At 47.7% G+C, this 21538-nt stretch overlaps 1 protein-coding gene across 1 annotated transcript in view; it reads right to left on the bottom strand.

Annotated features, from left to right (window-relative positions):
• The window catches only part of LOC119431671 (uncharacterized), a 63799-nt gene extending 42885 nt beyond the window's left edge, over positions 1 to 20914 (bottom strand). Inside the window, exon 1 of the mRNA XM_037699149.2 lies at positions 20778 to 20914. The gene's annotated coding sequence lies outside the window, so the exon portion shown is untranslated. The remainder of the gene's footprint in view (positions 1 to 20777) is intronic.
• Between the last annotated feature and the right edge of the window lie 624 nt (positions 20915 to 21538).

The raw sequence follows: 21538 nt of genomic DNA on the forward strand, positions 1-21538 counted from the left end.
CCATTCCTACAGATCAAGCACTATCTGGCACCTGTGTCCGAGTTTTCGTTCTTTCTTTTACACCAACTTGGGTCACTACATACGCGCCACTAGGCATACAACCTCTTAACCATGACATGAACCTATGATCAGTTGCACACCTATCGGAACAGATTTCAAGCAGTAAGAAAGTCGGCAATCACTTCGGAAGGACTGGCGAAAATTTTCACCCAAGTCAGTTCAGAGTATGTATGGGTTTGCTAACCGTGCTTTCAATTTTGTCTCTGAATTTTTTTTATAGTGCCACTACGAATAAGGACCCTTCGCAACTCACGCAGCCTCTCGCACTTCTCCTCAGCTCCGTCCAAAGGCCAATCCAAATCGGTCGCTTAGCTTCGGATGAAAAGCGGTTCATAACAAATTGTCACCGACATCAGCAAAGGTAGTTATGGGAGCAGATTGAAGCGCGATTGTGTGAGGAGGTAACAAACAGTGGGAAAGAAAAAAAAAGCATTTTTTAAAATAAAACGAGTCAGTTTGATTCATTCAACGAAAATAAAATTCCTAATGAATTGTATGCACGCGTGGCGAGAAAAGAACAGAGACAACTTACCAATACGTGCCATTCTTTTTTTCAGCGCCCACCATAGGAGAAGGCGTTTACAGCGCTATCACTTGCAATTCTATACAGCTCTTGAAGTGTACAGAAAGGTGCGGTCGTCAATTTCACCTGTTACAAATATACGTCCCCCCTCCCCTTCACACATTGTGTTGATGTGCTTGTGGACGTTTGGATTTCTCGGCGCGGGTAGTTTCATCGTTTCTAAACCTGTTCAGTCAAACGTAGCCAGTTACGACCACGGTGTTGTGTTACGCCCGCCAGATAATTGTGTACTTTGATTTTGTGCGGCTGCTCTGGTAGACGGGCATGATGTCCGACGATGGGACCAGCCCTATACACTCAAACCTTTCGTCCGCCTCCAAAGCAAGTATGTTCTGTTCAGCGGTTTGATTTCGACGCCCGTACGGCTGACATTTTCCTGTATCGCTTTCTGCACTGAAAGCTCGAAACGAGCGTCAAGTCGGATGGCGGGACATTTGAACATACAGCTCTAATGGCAGGCCACCAAAACAAATTTCGCACGATTGGTAACAAAATTACGTCACTTTTTTTCTGCCAGAAGTGGTCCCTCCTCACACAGATGGCGCTAAGCCCCATGAAGCGCCGATGAACCGCCATGTTTTGAACGTATGGGCTTCTATGAAAGCTTCGCCACCAGGTATATTTACTGTGCCCGTCCGCCCCCAAAACGTGCTCAGTCGATGGCCATGTTCGCAGTGTACCCATAGAAAAAAAAAACGTACTTGCTACGAAAGTGGACTAGAAAGGTGCAAGGGCCCGATTGACTTCAAAAAATTGGTGGCCCGCTCCTTGCGGCTTACATCTCTTCCGCCATGCATTGTGGCCCGAGTATTTATTTCCAAACTAAGTTTGCACAAGGAGCCAAAGTCGCAAATGATGAGTCGCATAGGTAAGCGAACCACGCGTTAGTTTTCAGGCCCTTTTAGATCTACGCACTCACAAAAGGAACAAATAAGGATTAGGCTTCATTCGCGCTTCGCTGCTGTTTACGAAGTCGGGATGGATTATACGTACAGGCCATTTCAGCGAGTTTTGTCAGCAGAACTCGTGTAACATAGCTGCTGAGCAGAATCGGCACTGTTAGGCAATACCTCGCAGCGAAAATTGTATAGAGGACTAGTGGGTTGCAATGTCATCGATCTTGCTCTATGGCGCTACTTCTCCTGAAGTTATACGTCCTTTAGAAACGGAATAAGCGAGGTCTAGCGGCGCCTTTATATCGCAAGACAGGAACTACGACCAGAATCATACTCGCAGCTGTTCATCGCTAACGGGGATCAAAGTATGGAATTTCAGGTGTTCTTGTGCTAGGTGATTGAAAGCCGTACTCCTGCAAAGTGACAGGAAAATATTTTACATTCGTCTGTCGGAATGAGGTTCCGTGCTTGCTACCAAAATGCAGTGGCACATATTTTGTCGCTCAAAATAGGAATAAGGTAATGTAACAGGAAAATGAGGAAGGCAATTTCATGATGCTCGCGGTGGCGGTACTGACAAGAACCAGTGGATATACAATTCTTAAATTAGAAAGTCCTATTTAAGTATTCTTACCTTTACACCCACCGGCGACCGATTTATGGACGATCTCTTCTAGTGGGTTGTGCCATGGACATAGGCACCAAACCAAACTAAGAAAAGAAACCGTAGCCTAGGAGACGGGGGAACCGGCTTTTAATTTCAAAGGACATAGTATCCGACACCACGGCATCGTGCGAGATGACGCTATGAACGGGCAGTTGTGATAGTGCTCAAAATAGGCGCAGAAAGAGCCACAAGTATCACGCTAATACGCGATTTGCAGTTACGTTTCTTTTGAGCATTCGGCGAAAGTTAGCAAAGTGTAGAAGGGAAGATACGAAGGAGCTCCGGAGTGGAAAACAGTATTGAGGCCAGCTGTGTAACGGCATACGCGCCAACGCGCGCACATAGAAAATCCCAGTAAAATCAACCCCGGGTCGATATCTTTGTAAGCGACAGCTTCTGCATTACGACAAGACACGCTGAAAATTTCAGTGACGAGTGGGTCCCTCAGCCACTGTCGCAGAGCTTTCGTGCACCATATATCATACACCATACAGGCTCTGTAGCAACGAACGGACACGCATCCGTCAAATCAACACGTAGGCGCCACAGGAGTACGCGTCGACGCTTCAGGACGGACGCAGTTAATGCATTCTGTCCTTGTACTAAGTTTTGTCGGGGTGTTCGCGGAAAAAAAACACCATCAGTCGACCAATGCCCGTCTGAGAGTCCTTGTCGAAGGCGATCATATTGTGCGCTTAGGGCCCTTTAATAGTCTCGTGGGTGCTTTCCTCCAAATAATTGCGAGCTCCTGGTATACTCGCACCTTCGCCCGAGAGTGCTCCATCGGTAGACCCATAGTCGAGGGCAAAAGTACCACAGAGCGCCCGTGTTATACACCGTAACATGCGTATCTATCATTGGTGTATTGATGGTTTGTGTGACGCGGTGGAATGCGGCCAAAAGCTTTCCTAGTCATCAGCTATAGAAAGGAGCGCGCATCTCATAAGGAAATGAAGTGGAAGCATGCACTAGGGGAAATCGTTAAGGGACTTTATTTGTCCCTTTCAGGACTGCGTTCGCGGAGTAAAGCTTGTAGCGTCGGGATTTTGGTGATGAGAGTTAAGCCCTCCTGCTGCGAGTCGAACCACAGGTCTCTGCCTTTGGGAAACACGTAAGAGTATCCCCAGGCAGTATATGGTGCGTTGAAGTCCCCTCCGATTATGATGGGATTTCTGTCGGCGATGTTGAGGGCGCGTTTAAAGAGCGTGAGAAATCTCTGCTTCTTGTGTTTGGGGCTGCTGTATATGTTGAGTATGAAGAGACTTTCGTGTGTCTTGCGTTGCGGAATGAGTTCAATAAAGATATTGTCTATATTGGTAATTTTGGTGTCGTGTTGCTTGACTGTAATGTTTCGTCTAACTAATGTGGTAAGGGCGGTCGTCTCCCCTTCGGCGTAGCCGATCGAGCGATAGCCTGCCAATTTAGCGAGACCATGGGTCTCTTGTAATAGAATGATATCGGGTTTATCTTTTTGCCTAAGGTATTGGTGTAAAATCGCTTTCTTGTTTGCGTAGCTTCTACAATTCCATTGCCAAATCGTGTAGGTAGGATTTCTAGCTATGATTGGGTGCGGGGGGGACAAATGTCGCCGGCTGTATCAAGCTGAAGGGCGACGAGGTAGGTTGTTGCACACTTGCCATGGGTTCCAGGCCGCTAGGTGGCGAAGGAGTAATCAACGCCTCCACTGCGAGGAGTCGCTGTTGAAGTTGTTCATTTTGTTGTTGAGTAATTTTGGCTATACTGTCTACACGTTCAGTAAGGGCTGAGATCAGTCGGGATGAGTTACTCATCCACTCGTTTAATTCTTTTATGGATTGCTGAAATTCCGTTACGACATTAGTCTCGGTTGGTGCGCGTTTGGGTTTGTCTTCATTGGCCTGGGTTTCGGCTTTACGTTTGGGTGGTGGGGGTGTAGTCCCTTCCTCCATTTGGTCCGTGGGTGTAACAGCTAAGGGTGGTGATGCTACGGGTGTAACTTGTTCCGTTTGTTTATAGCGGCATAATTCCTCTTCGAGGGTCCTGTTTTCCTCGCCTAAAGCTGTAATTTTCTGGTTGCAATGAGCTAACATCTGTTTTAGCTGCGCTATTTCAGCCTCTAACTTGTTCCATTTCCCTTGGGACGCGGCCTCCTCGGACCCCGAGCGCGCCCCCTTGACCAATCCTAGCGCACCCACCCGCGCGGGCACTAGCTCCAGTAAAGACTCAACACCCGATTTAACGTTCACTAGAAACACATCCGCAGCCACCTGGCAGAACACATTAGAGGACCTAGGAAGCGACCACTACATCATCGCGATACACGTTCAGGGCGGCCCACGTAAACCCACGGGAAAACAGCTCAAGCTAGTGGATTGGACTGAGTTCCGCAAATCACGCGAGAACCAGGTCCAACCCATCGACGACATAGAACACTGGACTGACACTCTTAAACGGGATGTTAACAACGCCACACACATTGTACCTCCTGAGGCACAACTCGAAGAGATCGATAGCCGGCTCCTCCACATGTGGGAGGCAAAACAATCGCTCAAAAAGAGATGGGAGACACAGAAACACAACAGAAACCTCAGGAAACGCATAGCGCTCCTCAATAAGGAGATAGAGATGTATGCAACACAGCTATGCCGACAACATTGGGAAGAAACCTGCAATGCAATGGACGGGCAATTAAGTTTAGGTAAAACGTGGCGCTTTCTCAGATTCCTACTCGACCCAGAAGACAACAAATCTGCCCACCGACAAACCATAAACAAACTCATACACGCGTACAAGGGCACAGAGGAGGATTTCCTTAGGGAGGTAGAGCTCAAATACATCTCTCAGGTTCCTCCTCAGCAGCACCCAGACTACGCAGGCCAGTCCAACACCACCCTAGACGAGGAATTCACCGAGGCGGATATCCGCGCCGCCCTGCACAAACTTAACTCCAAATCTGCCCCAGGTCCCGACACCATTACCTACAAGACACTACGTAATCTTGACGACGAGTCAATCACGCAACTCACAGAATACATTAACCAATGCTGGACCACCGGCAGCTTGCCCCCGCAGTGGAAAAAGGCCCAGGTGATCCTCATTCCTAAACCAGGCAAACCACTAAATACTAACAATCTTAGGCCCATCTCCTTAACGTCGTGCATGGGCAAATTGATGGAGCACATGTTCCTGGATAGACTAACAAATTACCTAGAGGACAATGACCTATTTCCATACACCATGATCGGCTTCCGTAGGCATCTCTCGACCCAGGATACCATGCTGCAGCTGAAACACCACATCATAGACTGCACAGGCCGCTCCACTAAGGCCATTCTCGGCCTAGATCTTAAGAAGGCCTTTGATAACGTCACACACAGCACCATCCTAAATCAGATCAACACCCTAAACTTGGGCCTTCGCACGTACAATTATATCAGAGCATTTCTAACGGACAGAACAGCCACCATCACCGTAGGAGCGCTCACATCGTCCGAGATAACCATGGGAAGCGTGGGCACCCCGCAGGGTTCCGTGATATCTCCGATGCTGTTCAACCTCGCCCTCCTAGGCCTTCCGTCACAACTTCAGAAAATCCCCGGACTCCATCACACTCTTTATGCCGACGATATCACCCTCTGGGTATGCGAGGGCAGTGATGGATTCATAGAACAAATATTACAGGAGGCTATTCACACAGTAGAAAGGTATCTGCAAGGGACAGGACTATCCTGTTCGGCGGAGAAATCCGAGCTACTGCTATATCGCCCTACACTCAAGGGCCGACCACCCAAACATCACCAAGCACAAATACACGCCGATATAACACTCACGACAAGCGACGGTCACATCATACCAACCGTGGATAAAATTAAGGTGTTAGGACTGATCATCGAGAGTAAGGGCACAAACGGCGAGACAGTTCGCAACATTGACGCAAAAGTATCGAACACGATGCGCCTTATTAAACGCATCACCAATAAACACAAAGGTATGAAAGAGTCTAGCATCCTCCGCCTCATCCAATCATTCGTACTCAGCCAGATCACGTATGCGGCAGCCTATCACCGATGGTTCGTCGCAGAAAAAGCAAAACTCAACAGCCTCATTAGGCGAATACATAAACAAGCACTAGGATTGCCGCAACACGCCAGCACAGACCTCCTTCTTAAACTGGGATTACACAATACCCTCGAGGAGCTTATCGAGGCGCAACAAATATCACAATACGAGCGATTGGCCAAGACTAAGTCAGGCCGCCAGATACTCGAGAATCTCGGCATCTCTTACCACACCCAACACGGCGACAAACATGACATACCACGCGATATCCGAACTAAACTCACAGTTCCACCGATACCCAAGAACATGCACCCCGAACACAACGAGGGCAGACGCGTCAGTAGAGCCAAAGCTATGACTAAGATTTTCGGTCACAACGAGGAAGCGGTCTTTGTCGATGCAGCACGCTATCGGGACCGTCACCGCTTCGTAGCTGCGGTCGTAGACCACACACATCAATGCAAAGCAAGCGCATCAATCGCCACAAGACACGTAGAAACGGCGGAGGAAGTGGCTATCGCGCTGGCGATAGCTCACACCAATGCCTCGTACATCATCAGCGACTCTCAAACGGCCGTGCGAAACTACGCCAACGGCAGAATCTCCCCTGAGGCATTGCGGATCCTTAATACAGGCAAAACTTATGAGGCAGACAAATGCGTACAAATCCTCTGGATCCCAGCCCACACACCTCTTGATCAGCCGGAGTTCAGTCCAAACGAGGTGGCGCACAACGTGGTTCGAGGTCTCACGTTCCGAGCCGGGTTCGAAGAAGCAGCCACTCGAACGGACACCTCCGCGGTGGTGTGGGAATGGGACGATCGGCTCACTAAATTCTGTGACATTACTCAACATTATCGAATGCAAAGGCGTGAGTATCCACCACCTCACCCCAAGCTCAATAGGGCCCAGTCCGTTCAATGGCGGCAGCTACAAACACGAACATACACGAACCCTGTCATCATGAACCATATATACCCCGAATTATATACAACCAATCTATGCCAGTATTGTAACACCAGAGCCACACTAGATCACATCCTATGGGCATGTCCAGCATTAATCAGCAATACTGGGGTCGCGGCCTCCAATGAGGGCCTTCGGGCGCGTTGGGGGACTGCGCTGCTCAGTTCAGGCCTGGACCAGCAACTGTGGGCTATCCAGCAGGCCGAGGAAGCTGCCGGGAGACACGGTCTCTCCGCTGGCTCCTAGGTGGGAACCCAGCCCAGCAATCTGCCGGAAATAAATAAAGTTCTTCTCTCTCTCGGGATTTTGGCGTGTGTCTGAAGTGAACCAAGCACAAAAGTAATACTTGGACTTACGTCACAGGTTTTATGTAGTAGCTGAGGTTCTTGTAGGTTAAAATTGACGCTCGACGTAGGCCGAGGCAGAGCCGTCGCTCGAGACCTATGTCAAATGTCGAGCTGGTCAATTAGACAGGAGAAACTACCGTAACCGTGGAGAGCCGAGCCAATGGGCTTCTGTGCTGAGCGGCGCGCGTTTGAAACCGCAGCATTGAAAAAGGTCCGTTTTAATGTATACATATGTGTCCAGACATCCCGGAAATGCACTCCGGGGTATAAAGGATGCCAAAGCAGAGGGTTAGAAATTCGCTGTTTTTTTTTTTTTTCAGTTGCGTTTTTTGTAATGGAAGGCTCTCTGCATGAAAGTTGGTGCATTCCGCCTACATGTTCGGGAATCGAACCCTCGACCACGTGCATCGCAGCGCAATACCAGTGGCATTGCGCTAACGGCCCGACAGAGTTCTAGGGGGGGGGGGGGGGGGGGAAGAGAATGAGAAATACCATCGTTCTGACGTGAAAAGGTGCAGAAGTGGAACATGCATGTAGGCGTTGTCCTGAAACTCGCCAACACTGGCCGATCACAGACCTGCTAAGCACTCGCTGCCGCCATACCTTGCAAATTATTGCGACCACGGGTGCCTGTTGCAGGCCGGTACACGCTATTCATGAAATTTGAGCGCGTTTATGAAGACTTGTCACCAATTATGGCAGCAAAAAGAATTCAGTGCGCACCTACAGCTTCTATTTGATAAAAAAAAAACAGGGAATTAAGCCGAGTGTGTGAGTAGGCTGGTCTAAAAATGTAGCGAACCATTACGGAGCTAAGGCTGTCTCTTTTAATGCCTAAAGAAATTGCCCAGCCTGTGCCAAGCCTTGCAATCTCACGTGCAGGCATAAAGCGAAGTTGCGCATAAAACTTGTGGATGAAGCATAGGCAAATGTTAGCACCCCTTCGAGACAACGTCGTTCAACATAAGAAGCTGTCATTCGGACCATGGTACATCAGCCAAGCGAGAGAGAGAGAGAGAGAGACTTTTTTATGGCAGAAAGATGGAGACTCCGGTCGGCCTGAGTAAAGTGCCTCTAGCTTGCTACTCCACGCTCGGGAAGGGGCTTGGGGGAATAACAGGGATAGGGTGTCAACAGGAAGGAGATTATGAGGGCTGCACAGCATACTGTTTCTGTGCATCACGTACGTGCATACTTCGCAGAACAGCACAGTCATCTTCGCGGGCATAGGTACAGGTTACTGCAGTGTAGCTAGAAGACGGTCTATAGCTTTCATAATTTTTGCAGCTGTTAGCGCCACCGGCGTACTTAAACCAGACAGTAGCAGCTGCTGGGCGTCCATTATTTGTCGCAGCATCGCTTTGATGACAGAGTCCAACGGTCATTTTGCTGTGCACTGTCCTTGTTCGCGCGGAGAGTCTAAGACCCATGTGCGCGTTGGTAAGCGTGGGCTTGCTAGGCTTGGGGGCTTGCTAGGCTCGCTTGAAGCAATGGCTCGGAGAGATTGATCGATGCCGATTGAACTACCTTCTGCTGGACCTGCGGAATTGAAGCCAGAGAGCTCTCGTTTGCACATACAACTTGTGCACGCCAACGACGCGATCGTCTCCTCCGGCGTTGCACTGACGCTGCTGCCTCTTTGTGGGACATACTTGTCGTGCGCATTTGGTTAAGTATTTTTATCTCGCTTTTTCTGTTTAGGAAAATCCTTGGAATTGGGCTTGTGGGGTCCACCGCATTTCGAGCACTTCATTTCTCTTACTGTGCATGAAGATGTCATGGCACGGCCGCGCCCGGCCTTCGCATCGGGGCTAGTTCATGCCTATCGCCACTGCTTGGTGGGGGGCGCTGCGACCTCACCCTGCTCAGCTGTTCCCAGCTAATCTGTGCAGCGCGCGCAACGCTGGTAGATGGGGTCGAGCGCGCTTCTTACGTCACCGTGCATTCAAGAACTAGTCGCCTAATTCTAGAGGAAGCGTTAATGGTTCATCTAGGCTTCTTATAAATGCATGCAGTGTAACCGTATTAACACATCGAGCTCCTTTAGCTGCACTGGGGAACATGGAGATGCATGCGCCGGGAGAACAGCTCACCGCCATCAAACGCATATGCATTTTGAGGAATGAAAATAAATATGTATTGCTCATATGCACCCATACCCCAGTCACACGGCACGTGTAATGTCATTTGCAGTTAATTACAATCATACCGAATGTCATTGCGGTCTTGTGTTGCCAGTCTAAGGGCAAACTTGCGTCAAAATGGCATTCGCAATTGATGGCAATGTTTTTCGGCAGGCTGCTATGATAACGAGACCTTACAAATCGTGCTTCTTGTTTACATATTTTGAGTATATTGTTAGCAATACAACGGTAAACATTGGATGGTTATTTGAAAATATATTACACTTTGTTTTTACTTACCTATTTTGTAATTTTTCGTCGAGATTAAACAAGTCGCGCGTGAATGAGTTCGGGAAACTCATCCAATGGGCGAATGCCATTAGCTGTGAATGTCATTCACTATGCCCGTGTATAAGCAACAAAAATGGCATTAACACTTAATCTCATTCGCTGCGAATGACATTACACGTGCCGTGTGACAAGGGTATTACAATGGTTGCCATACTTTCAGGCAAGAACTCTTGCGGACACAGTAGCTCACAAATGTGTCTTATTTACAATTACAATCTAAAGTGTTTCTTGGCGACTTGTGTACATAGGCCGAAGGCTTGTCGTTTTCGTCAGTCAGTTGGTTTGAGTGATTTACAAGGAGTATTCTCAGAAACTTCGCGGCAATTAGATTTGCGGATATTCTCGCATGGCTGTCGTCAACACCTTCAGGGCAGCTCAAGGTGGGAGCGTTTGTAAATAGGGGTGGACTGCTCTTCCTGCATGGCAGGTGTTCGGAGGCTTTATCGAAAAGAAAAAAAAAAAAACACTATCTTGTCCAAAAGTGCTAGAAACTCAGGCTAGAAACTCATTGCTTGGAAACTGATGTAAAGAAACACCGGGTGATTTCCTGGAACCGGACTTGCAATACGGAACACAGCAATACACCATCACATAGCAGTTATATACCGATGTGAATGAACGGCGCCAAGTCTTGAGTGTGGCCGCACGTACTAAAGGGCAAAAAGCTGTGCGACCGTCTTCAGGAGCCCATACAATACTGCAGACTGAACAACACTGACAGAGCACCGAATAAAATGCGCGGGAAAAACGATCGTGCGAGTGCGAAGGCAAGCGCATGCACGTGGAGCAGGGGAGGAATGATGATGATTTATTGGCATCCCCTTTGAAACAGGGCGGCGACATATAGTCACCTAGCCTGCTCGATTTAATCAGGTGTACTATACATGTTCTTTATCGAGCATTTTTGTATAACTCATTTTTCTTTTTCGAAAGTTTACCTTGTACCGCTATTTATGATTTTAAGAGACCCAGTCGTATCCATCTTTTCCCTGATTTTTTCCACTAGTACTCTAATCATCTCTTGCTTATCTCTTGCTTGACCCTAGGAAGGGTCAGGGTCGCAGCGCCCCTACCGCCGATGGGTGGCGAAACGTGCTGACAAACTCTCCCATTGTTTCCCCTACGGGTGAGAAGGCCGTAAGTAGCGAGCGCGCTCGCCAGTCGTGCCCGGCCATGGTCATGGCTGCCGCCACAGAGAAGGCATGCCGTCTGGCCTGTGCAGACAGCGCTGACGTGGCCCAGCATTTAGCAATTGTAACATTGCATTGGTCGGGGCACATAAGGACGCATCAGGCAAATGGGTCTATGTATCAACGGAAGGTTTACAGAATATTTCTCCAGTTTGAAGAACACAGGTTAGGCACATTTGCCATCGCCTCGTTCAGCGTGTGGTAAGCACCTCTACTTCTACGTACATGCTTGTAAACACCAAGAAAGCTAGTCTCAGCAGAGGCATAGCACATTGAAAGAGTGGCGGCAATTTCATAAGTGAGGCTGACGAGCGCTACAAAGGAGGAAAATAAATTACATTTATGTGTATGATTGCATCTCTGCATTTAATTCGCGTTTTTATTAAGCATTTCCTTTTCCTGGCGGGAGTAGTTTGTTAGGTACTTCATTTATATATGTTTATCAGCAATAAACTTAGTTGCGATTCAGCGTTTGCATTGTGTCGTCCTTCCTTCGTGTCTGCTCTGTTTGGTTTGCGCTGCAAATAAGAGTACACTTGTTTTGCGAAATACCGGGAAGATGTCAGGCAAAACATGAGGGCAAAGTTCAACGTGTTTCTTTTACTTAAAAAACAATTAGGTGTTACTTTTATTTTCTGCCTTTTACCAAAAGCAAAAATTCTGGTCAAGAATAATCACTTCCCTTTTCCAACCGCTTGCCAGAAAACGGCGTGGGAATTATTGTGGCGAGCAAGGGACCTACTGATACTGAGCAAAGAAACAGTTGGGTTACTAGCACATCACCTACGTACCGATGTTTAGACAGCCGTACAGCCGCAATGACAGTGACGAAAAATTCCTCAGAACATGCTCCAGTAGAAAACTAGGAAAAGTATGCGTCGTTTCCTACATAGCAGGACACGCTACGAAGAATCGAGACCTGTGCTATGAATGCTGAAAGCGGCGACGAAAAGTAGTCGCATATGAAAAAAAAAAACATTGAGTACGCGACACTTATCGCAAAATAAATCTGCTTTTACGTCTTATTGTAGGATATATCTATCGTACGAAAGGCAGGGGAGATGCGGAACTATTTACCGCCAGAACAGCGGAGTGATATGTGCCTGCGACCGTCAGCCGCAGCGCATGCTACCAAATCTTAGTAAGACACCGAGAGGCAGCTGTATATATAATGTATAGTCACGAGCTCTTGCCTTGAACCACGGCTGCCGCGCAGACAACCAGGGGAAAGAAAGAACGACGGGAGCCAAGCTGCCTCGGGACCGCGCTCGAATCAGCGAGATTCGTCGGGTTCGACATTATACACCTCGTGTGTAACAATATATATATATATATATATATATATATATATATATATATATATACACAGCAGGTATATCGTGCAACTTTACAGAAACTTTAGTCCATAACTTTCAGTTTTCATATGCAAAGTTAATGCGTAGAAAACGGACATCAAGTACTGCACGGCAAAACCCCCGCAACGAGGCTTCTAAGGCTGCACTGCTTCCGTAGTCTGCACGTATTATAGGTTGTGTACGAGTAGGACTTCACTAGCCGAGCAGCGTTATTCACCGGGTTTGAAACATCGTGCGTGTAGGGATCATAAGAATAGCCGCAGCTTGATTAGTTGATCTAATAGCCTGAAACGGGATGCGGTTGCAGTGGAAACTGCCTGGTAAGAAATTGCATGAACCATGATTGTCATTATCAGTGAATACGGAAGAACGAACGAGCGTACCATTATCCGTATAAGCGAGGCGTCAACCGTATTGCACGAGGCTGAGCTTGATTATGAACGATTGTATCCAAAACACGCGATGGTTCTTGCAGACATTCCTTCGCGTTTTCATGTTAAGTCATGACGCATGCGCTCGAACGAGCATATAAATAGGTGATCTGCTTAGAGGAATAAATGGGTTGTAGTAGCGCTGGGGTGCGTCTGTGGCCTGTGCGCTTTCAAAACCACAGATGGTGTCGAGAACATGTTAGACCAATTGGCCCAAAGGGGTGTACTTCCGGAGAGAGCGAGTGAACGAACGAGCCCGTTCTTTGCCAAGTCCGCCGATCGACCAAACAGGACAACGACAGTCCGTTCAAAAGAAACCTGTTTGTTTTGATATATTATCATTCTGTACGGAGTGTTATTGTAGCCTCTACGGAGTGTTAATGGTACAGTAGCCACATGGCACGAGGTCGACGAGAAGGTCAGGTAGCAAGTGTGAACAGAAACGGTTCTCGCAGAGTAGAAGTGAAGTTCACTGACGCTTCGGAACCAATGAGAGTTCGTCGGTGACAGTGTCACAATGCTTCGGATGCGCCGTAAGTGAGCACGAGATAGAGGAATCGAATCCCGGCCCCATTTCGATAGAGGCAAAATGCAAAAACGCCCGTGTGCTTGCGTTGTAATGCACGTTAAAGAACCCCAGGTGGCCAAAATAATTCCGGAGCCCTCCACTACGGCGTGCCTCATAATCAGAACTGGTTTTGGCACGTAACACCCCAGAAGGAAGGCTATGCGAAGAAGGGAACGTGTGCAGGTTTGAAAACGGCAATTACCCGTTTTTTATTTTTTACTTGGCTAGTTACCAGAAGCCATTGTTTCATCATTTTGGACAACACTGGGAATAATGCAGATCAACACCCAATTTGTATCTGCTGTAGTCCCAGCGATGTCAAGTAAACGTCACCCGTTGTCTTTCCCATTAGTGACGCAAGTAGGAAACGCGAGCGTGAACGGTGTTTCATTAGTACCATCCAAGTAGGCGCACGATGGTTGCGATTGATGCCGTATTAACTACCTCGTTTTATGCTGTAGCTCAGATGACGCAACAAGAAAGCGCACGGCGCGAACGAGAAAGGGCGCCCATCTTCCGCGGCACCAGTCGTAAAGAGCTTAAGGCGCCTCTAAGGTAGAACCAAAGTATGTCCGAAATGAGCGGTGGGAAAGAGTGGAAATATCAATAAGCAAAATACAGAACTACCACGACGAGTGAAAGCTATTGGTTTCAGATGCATATAAAAATGAAAAAGCAGCTTCTGGAATGCATCCAGTTTCTTTGCATCTGAAGTTAACTACAGAAGCAATCACGCGAAATGCAACTGGCGTCACAAAGCACGTTAAAGTCTGCACGTTGCAAAAAATTGCCCGCCAATCCACCCTGTGAAGGTGGTTGGAAAGCGAAGCTTTTTACGCCACCCTCACGGTGACTGCGGCGCACTTGATATTTTTTTGTACGTCAATGGGGACGTTGACGACTTGGCCCTTTATTCCAAACTGTCCGCCTCCGTGAGAGACGTCGGATTGACATGAACGGAATCCTAGGTGCCACCAGACGTTCCTCTACTATGTTTAGCGCAGGCAGATGTGCGGGGATCGGAGGATATACGTATCCGTTAGTCTTGGAAAGTTGAGGCACTTTACCTTCGAGTAACGAGTCTTTGCAGGCACCACACACTTTAAAGTTCGCAACGTCCGCTCCCGAGAAGTTGCTCGATAACACGCCGAGTTCACTTTTCTTCGTCGCTGCATTCCTAACGTTTGCGATGCACGTTAGATCGTGTTGAAACCACAGTCGATCGCACACGGAGCAAGTGAACCCAAACTCTACGTCGACAAATTTCTTCTTAAATTTAGAATTAGCTCCCTTGAACTTGGCCAAATGATCAGTGTGGTACTTGCGCCGTTTCGCAGCGTTCTCCGCTTCGCGCCTCTCGTCGTCCTCGCGGCGGGCGCTCCTCTTGCGTTCGGCGTCTCTGACGACGTATGTTGGGTCCTGCTGCCTGGCCTGACGCACACGTTCCGCTTCTCTAGTGGCATACGCTGGGTCCTGCTGCCTGGAATGACGCATACGTTCGGCATCTTGTGCGAGAGCTGCTGGGTTTTGCCTACGACGCTGTTGAGCGAGACGATTTTGTTCTTTCCGCCGAGCCTTATGTTCACGCTCTTCTGCCGTCTTTACTTTCCGTGGTCTACCCAGAGTGGGGTAGTCTAGAAAATGAACCGAAGCAGTTACTAGGCTGGAAGGGTTTCGAATGACGTCAACCCTCTTTCAAGCAGCTGCAATCTAATCTTACGGGCCGCACCGAGCCTGTTTCCGTTGTTTGCCCGCAGCCCTTATCATCCATCATGTTGGCTCATCACTTTGAAGCTTGTTTTTGTGGTTTTTCTTGCGAAAACGAGTGCTTAGTTGTACGCTGAATGCATGAATACAAGTAAGCTATACTTCTATACCTGCAATTGTTAGCGGTTCGTCGGGATCGTTTTTTGATTACAACGACGAACACGACAGAACCCTTGGCTGGTAGAGGTACAAAGCTTCGCTTTAAAAGAATGCATCGTGACTTCAAAGCCCAAGCTAGAATATGCCGATCCTGTGCATGATCTGTGTAACAAACATTTGGAGTTGCCAGACGAATTCTGAATGGCGAGCAAGGAAGTGTCTTCCAAAATAGAAAACTCGGAACTCATGATTGAGAGTCGTGGCATACTGGAACGACGAATTCAGAAGCCGCACTCACTGGCAGTTAACACCGCCTGAAGGAATACCACCACGCCGCGCCAAATGCCGGGAGCATACCAACAAAAACGCCCATGCGAATAATTAAGCCTAGGTGCAAGCACAAACTAAGCTATGTAAGCAGCACGGGGGATGCAATGATCGCTGTTGTGGAGTGCTGGTCGTGTGCATCAGAGCGTGAAAGGCGATCATTAATGGGCGTTCGAAATATTTCTATGTGGCTCAGACACGTTCTTGTCTAGTATGCTAAGATGATGCCGGTGTTGTTTCTTTAAGTATGAAATAATTAAGCAGAAGACAACGAATAGGGCTCTCCCAAGGTTGTTCTAGTAATAGCGCCAATTATAGCCCCTGAGCAGTACACAAACCCCGATAGTTCGCCACAGTGTTTCCGCACCACTAGGGCCGCGCAAGGAAGAAGAGCAGAAGAAAGTGCGCTAAAAAAAAAATAAGATGCACGCAATAGCTGATGTCACAAGTTACTTCTTCGTCCTCGCAATAACCACAATTTTACAGCTCGCGGTTAATAGCACAATGCTATGCGAAGCGAACCTTCTAGGAGTGAACTTTGAACCGCATCTGGGATTCAAGTCGACGTGCAGATAAATCAAAGTATAGGAAGCTCGTTCCTGCAACCTTCAAATTCCACCTCTGCAGTATACAGAACAGAAGTACAATTATAAAATGTTTCCTCCGCGGACTGTAGCGATGTAAAAACCGACGCAAACCACAGTACAGAAAGAATGCCATGGTTATTCGTCACTTGACGTTTTTCACAAGCTCGCCTTGCAGATTCTCGGTTAACACGAGGTAAGCAGTTAGGGCGATGACTTCAGAACAACATAGCTCAACTGCGTAGGGAACTTAAACCTGCACTCAGCATAGCTACAAGCTGGATTGTGTGAATCATCGATCGGCACAACTTCATTTCCCTATAGAAGTTGAAGCATAACCTATGGTGCCATTTTACATTCACGCCTGGTGCTCACTAATGCGAACCAGAACGTTGTCACGAGGAAACAGTTACGTCAATTTTACAGCTAATTACCTTATTATTACCGTATTAGTATTATTAGAAGCCGCTAAGCGTCACCGACGACCGGAACTAATTTACGCATATAATGTTTAGGAAACTAACAGCGCTAGGCATTAGACAGACAAGGACACGAAAAGACGACACTGGCGCTGGTCTTAGAACAAGCTACCGCCAAGCAGTCTTGGAAAAATGTGGAGGACGCTTAAGCTTCGCTTTTAAGTGTGGAACGCGATAGCATTCATAGATCTCCGACTGCTTTTCACGCTTCCCGACAACTGCAGCTTAAGCACCCGTAATGGTTACCGGGAAACACTGACGGCGAACGCAATGCACGAAGGCGAGCTTTCTGGTAGAAACGCGGCCTCTTGCGCGGGGCGGCCCCGGAGATATTGCACAGCCGCACCAAAAAAAAAATGCATAATTTTCAGGTTCCCGTTTTTGTTTTACTTTTAATATTTCAGTCTGAGAAGATTTATCATAAAAGGCACGCGCTGTGGGTGTTTTGTTTTATGGCAGTTGTTTGTGGATTGTCATGCTCAAAATTCCGAGGAATAGCTTTGCCAAGAACGCAAGACAAGGTATGAGCAACATTAATGACAGAATAGTGTGGCAATATAACCCGCATATACCGCATGTCATTAAAGAAGGCGTGGCACATACACCTCAGTACTTTTATTTTTTGTCACTGGCACTCCTAAGTGCCATGGATATGACGTAGTGCCCGCGCCTTTCTCGGACCACTGTATGGTTGAATGTTTCATTGGAACCAAAAACGAGGCAACAGTTTCCAGTGGGGCCTTTGGAAATTGAACAACCAACTGCTCAATAATGTTGAATTCACCATTGGTTTGGAGGAAGAAATTAATAAAGTCACTGGTTGTGGAATGCACGAATTGGGCCAAGAATGGGAACTATGCAAGCAACAGATCAAAATAAAAGCTATTGAAAGGGCGAGCGGCATGCGGTACAAGGAAAAACTAAATGAAACGCAGTTAAAGACTATGCTAGAAAAATTACTAGCTCTGGAGTGCAACGCGCCTGGCTTATACATGGATGACGTCAGGAAAATAAAACAAAAGCTGGAACTGAACGAAGAATAACGCTATCGCGGAGCGCTTGTCCGCGCCAGAGCGCAGGAACTAGCCGCGGGAGAGACGCCCACAAAGCGGCCGCTAAGGATGGGAAAAGCGCACGCAAGGCGGAATCACGTCAGTGAGAGAATGGGCGGGACGCAGCACGACAGATAAAGAAATCGGGCAAGCTTTCTTTGAGTATTATCAGGCATTGTTTGATCTGCGGAATGTTGACCTGTACCGGTTTAAAGAATTTTTTCTGAGGGCGATGCAACGACTAGACGGAGAACGAAAACTAAGACTGGAAACGGCCATTAGCAAGCAAGTACAGCGTGCAATAGATAATTTATACCCTGGGAAGTCACCTGGGCCCGATGGCTTGAGTGCAGCCTTCTATAAAGCATTCAAGGAACAACTAGCCGCATTGCCGACTGCAGTATTTAATAAGGCATACGAAGTAAATGCATTGCCTAAGTCGTTTGGGACGTGACATACTGTACTTATTCCGAAAACTGATAAAGCAGATAAATTTAAGCAGGTATCGTAGTACAGACCTATCGCCCTGAAAACGTGGACTATAAAATTTATATGAAGGTTCTTGCTGGGAGACTACAGAGTGTTATAGGCGAAATAGTCGGCCCTCACCAAACGTGTGGGATCGAAGGCCGTTCCATCGTTTACAACATTCACAAGGCGCGATGTGCACTCGAATGCTGCGATACCACATATGCACGTGTGGCGTTACTACAGTTGGACTTAGAAAAGGCTTTTGATTGTGTGCCACATCTGTATTTTGTTTTGCATATTGGACAAAAATATCGGTTCGGTCATACGAGAGAGAGTGGCTTTGGCGTACCGCAACTGCACTACGAGGCTAATTCTTAAATTGCTGGGTGCCGCCATAAACGTACGACGTTCGGTGCGCCAGGGTGGACCCCTCAGCCCTCTATTGTTTGACATCTATATAGAAGCGCTATGTCTGAATATAATACATAACGATACAATCCATGGATTCAATCTACAGGCGACCGAGGTTAAATTGCTCGCCTATGCGGATGATGTCGCGGTTCTTTGCAGGGACAAGGAAAGTATTAACAGAGCAGTCGAAGGAGTGAAGCGCTTCAGTGAGGTAACGGGAAGTGGGGTGAACTGGGGTAAGTGCCTGGGATTTTCGCACGGATAATAGCTTTCGACCCCAGACACATTCGCCAACGTGGCTTGGGTGACGGCACCAGCAAGGTACTTGGGGGTGCCGCTGGAATTTCATAAAGACACTAATCTGCACTGGCGAGCGCAGGCACAACAGACGCGAGAAAAAGCGGACAGATGGAAAAGTTCTCTTGTATCAGTCTTCACAAGAGCTACGGTGTGCAATCTTTTTTTTTTTTTGATCAGTAAGTTGTGGTACGTAATGCAAGTGCTGCATTGTTCCCGAGTAAACGTGCAGAAGCAGCACCGTGTTTTTGCCTTTGTTGGGCGTCGAGTTGGGAGAGGGGCAGCCGCACGAACTTGTTTCGGCAGGTGAAGGCCGTTGGTTTAGGACTGGGACATTGGTTTGTGCGACAGATTGTGAACAAGTTTTTATTTTTCCGAGATGTTAGAGACCCATTCCTGCGTACGGTGTCAAAAAAAGACTCGGGGGAGCATTGCCCGATTTTGTGGTGACGACGCAATATATTTCAGGTGGTGTTCGTGGTTTCTTCAGTGTAATTGTTGCAAGTGTCAAATTTCTAAGCACACGTTTTTCGATGGAGTATTGGAGTAGCATTAGAAGGAAAAAATGTACAAGGACGTTTGTGGCGCGGTGTTGACCGTGCCCTTGTACAGGACTAATCTGTAGGCCCACGTGGCAATGTTTTTAAAAGAGTTAGGAAAATGCAGGTGTCGCCGGGAACCAAAACCTTTTTTTCCCCCCATGTTACACACTGGAACTGTTAAGGCTTTTCTAGAGGAAAGGGGTTTCTTTCTAGCTCGGGGTTCCCACTGCGTCATATGCGAACAGCTTGAGACAATAGACCGTGGTTTTTCTTCATTGCTGAGAAGGGGTATATTTTTCGGATGTGCTACAAAGAACCATTAAAAATAATTACCGCTCGACTCTTACGGGATCAGGTACCTGCCAACAGATAATGAGGATGGTTTTCCGTTTTACCAGATTATGCTCATGGACCTGCACAGTATATGGCGCTCCCGAATGGCTGGCTATTGTGACCCAGACGCAAGACCAGCGCGCATGTATTTCCGCGAAAGTGTGCACAGGTTGCTGGAGATATTGAAAGCGCAAACAGATGTTCCTGAGTGGCTGCCAAGGCTGGAGCCCTTGGTGGTGCACAGGGAATTTTAAAATGACAACGCCTGGCCGCAGTGGCAATTTGGCGACTTGAGCGATCTGGCGCACTGTCTATTGCGTGCTCATTTGTTGTACTTTGCCGAAGCCCGGCAGAAAAAAAAACGGCGTGGCATATACATGTGCGTACCTAAATATATTCGGAGGGCCTGCGTGGTTGTGGACGATTTTCTCTGCCACCTGCATACATCGCACGCCGACGTCGGATTTTCTGCGACACGGGGTAAAACCACGACATCGCGGTAAAGACGCGCTTGCCGCCATCATTCCGAGCACCCAGCGAGTTGGTGCCGCCACCAACTCGCCCAATTTTCTCTTCTAGATAATTCACGCAAACGCACCTTTTTTTTTTCTTTTTTTTACACGAAAAAAGAACTCAAATAAAGTGGTGGAACCTGCAACGGATCAATATTCTGTTCGCCCTTCGCGCGACACTCGCGGTTGTCTAGTACGAGTGCCCTGTATTCATGCTCAAGGCCGACCCGAAGCAAGTCACAAGTGCAAGATTGAGCACTATTTACTCTTACATACTGATACATTGCGGTCGTTTCGTTTCGCATATCGTCACGAAAGCCAGGCTTACCTTTAATGATGTGCTGTGCCCACCTTCACTGCGACGCGGATCCGTAAATGTTCGTACAGATTGCGCGCGCTCCGAGGGTTTAGTGATGGGGCCTACTGCTACAAAACTAACGCATGGCTGCCACCTGCGGCAGAATATGCAGGATGCAGCATGGTGGGCGTAGCTGCTGCTGACGTCACCAGAGCCTGCAGGTAGACGTCGCTACTGTAGCGCCTGTAGTGATACGATATCTTGAGGCTGTGCAAGAACTGCGCAAGTGGATCGAAAAGTACGATATTTCTACGCATTTATATCGATTATCATTTTAGGACACGTCGGGAACTTTGCAGTTGAATGTTTCTTGTCTGTTGATTCTTTTTTCCGGGGTTTCACTTGCCAAAACCACTTCTGATTAGCTGCACGCCGCAGTGGAGGGCTCCGGAATAATTTTGAACACCTGGGGTTCTTTACGTGCACTACAACGCAAGCACACCGGCGTTTTTGCATTTCACCTCCATCCCTTGTCTGTTGAATCGCTTTCACCGACAATCAGATAACAAAAGATTTACTGATGCTTTTTTAATGTTCAGGGTGACGTAGAGTTTCATACAATAATTACTAGAGGGATCTCTGGCGCTAGAGTATATAGGAGCTGAAATCGGGTGGTTCAGCAATCATGGGAATTATGCAAAGTGCATGGATTTGCCTAAACTTCGTCCTTTTGGCTTCAAACGGCTCCGTGACTTTGTTATTTCGTCATTTGAAACAAAAAATTACGGTGC

Source organism: Dermacentor silvarum, chromosome 10 (assembly GCF_013339745.2).
Source record: "Dermacentor silvarum isolate Dsil-2018 chromosome 10, BIME_Dsil_1.4, whole genome shotgun sequence".
Classification (NCBI taxonomy): domain Eukaryota; kingdom Metazoa; phylum Arthropoda; class Arachnida; order Ixodida; family Ixodidae; genus Dermacentor; species Dermacentor silvarum.